This window comes from Limulus polyphemus, unplaced genomic scaffold, assembly GCF_000517525.1.
Source record: "Limulus polyphemus unplaced genomic scaffold, Limulus_polyphemus-2.1.2 Scaffold14583, whole genome shotgun sequence".
Classification (NCBI taxonomy): Eukaryota; Metazoa; Arthropoda; class Merostomata; order Xiphosura; family Limulidae; genus Limulus; species Limulus polyphemus.
In genome coordinates, this window is record NW_013680193.1 from 4,039 (window position 1) to 5,877 (window position 1,839).

General features: G+C 34.2%; 1 long non-coding RNA gene across 1 annotated transcript in view; it reads right to left on the minus strand.

Annotated features, from left to right (window-relative positions):
* Positions 1 to 1,615, minus strand: part of LOC111084202 — a 3,736-nt gene extending 2,121 nt beyond the window's left edge. Inside the window, exon 1 of the long non-coding RNA XR_002609443.1 lies at positions 1,540 to 1,615. This is a non-coding gene — a long non-coding RNA (uncharacterized LOC111084202). The remainder of the gene's footprint in view (positions 1 to 1,539) is intronic.
* Between the last annotated feature and the right edge of the window lie 224 nt (positions 1,616 to 1,839).

Below are 1,839 nucleotides of genomic sequence, written 5' to 3' on the forward strand. Positions count from 1 at the left end.
GAGAGATTTGGGCCTTCCAAAGGATTCTTCAGAGATTTTGAGGTCCAGACTTCAGGCTAAGAACTGACTTTCTCCAGGGACATCATTTTACTGGTACAGAAATCGTGAGAAAGAGTTTATACCATACTTTTTGCAAGAAAGTTCACTGGTTTATAGCAACAATATTGCTGAATTAATACCAATGCTAGGAGCTGCAGTCTATGAACCAAGTGAGTGGTGATTGTTCACTGATTCCTCCAGAAGAAGTCTAAAAGGTGTTCTTCTTCACAATGGTAACATATAGGCATCTGTTCCTATGGCTCATTTGGTTCACTTGAAGGAAACATAGGAAAATCTCAAGCTTCTTAATCAGGTCAAATACAAAGAACATGGTTGGCTACTTTGTCGATACTTAAAAGTCCTTTGTATGTTTTTGTGTGAATGGGATGGCAGAGCATGAAATCAGCACTGGATAAAGAAGCAGTGGCCATGCAGAATCAGCCTGATACCAGGATCGAAAAACATTGATTGAACATGAAAGTTTGGTTGATGCAAAGAAAGTCCTATTATCTCCACTTCACACAAAACTGGACTTGATGAAGCTGTTTGTAAAGGCCTTAGACAAAGATGGCGACTGTTTCAAGTATCTATGTGGGCAATTCCCAGCCCTTTCAGAAGCAAAATTAAAGAAGTAATTTTTGTTGGGCCTCAGATTAGGAAATTGACTTTGGATGAATAATTCAAAAGAACAATGAGGAAAATTGAAAAAGAAGCGTGGATTGCCTTTAAAGATGTTATTGACAAATTTTTAGGAAACAACAAAGACCCAAATTACGAAAATATTGTCAATAACATGCTCGATAATTCCAAAGAGTTGGGTTGTAATATGAGCTTGAAAGTTCATTTTTTATATTCACATATTGACTATTTCCCTGAACCTTTTGGTGCCATCAGTGAAGAACAAGGGGAACGGTTTCATCAAGACATCAGGGAAATGTAGAGGAGGTACCAGGGAAGGTGGAACATCAGCATGATGGCTGATTACTGCTGGTCATTGAAACAAGATGCTCCAGATACAATATGTAAATTAAGACCACAACACGTAGTTTTGAGACGAAAAGATACAGACTTCACAAAAAGAATCGGGATGAATGTGTATGCACATTCCTTTGACATCAATGTTTTTCCCTTTTCTTCAGCTTGTTTGTATTTTTGTTGCCAAACAATAATAGAAAATGTTCATTGTGGTACATGAAATAATAATTTGATCTAAGTAACAGTTTTTTTTTCTTCCTGATTTGTAAAAAATCCTTATGTGATAGAAAAAATATTATTTTCGAAATCTGCATAGCTGAATTAAGGAAAAATCCATTATTAAAACCAAAACAATGTTTATGAAGTTTAAATTTACAGTCAAAGTATAGTTAGATCTTCAAACAAGGTGATTCTGTTAGCTAGTTAACACTTCCCATTGTTTTATTACTTAAACTGAATCACATTAATCAGATTTCACTAGAAGGTATTAACGAAGACATTATCTACAGAATCTATTTTACTTACCTAAAATCAAAGCGTTAAACATTAAACAGGTCTTGATATTGATCTTTCAAACTTGACCACGTAAATCTGTTCAACTTCAGCTGGAAAATAAAATATAATAAATACGTGTAGTAATGTTCAGTGAACTGTTACATAAGTAAAACATACATGTAGTAATGTTCAGTGAACTGTTACATAAGTAAAACATACATACAGTAGCAATGTTCAGTGAACTGTTACATAAGTAAAACATACATGTAGTAATGTTCAGTGAACTGTTACATAAGTAAAACATACATGTAGTAATGTTCAGTGAACTAT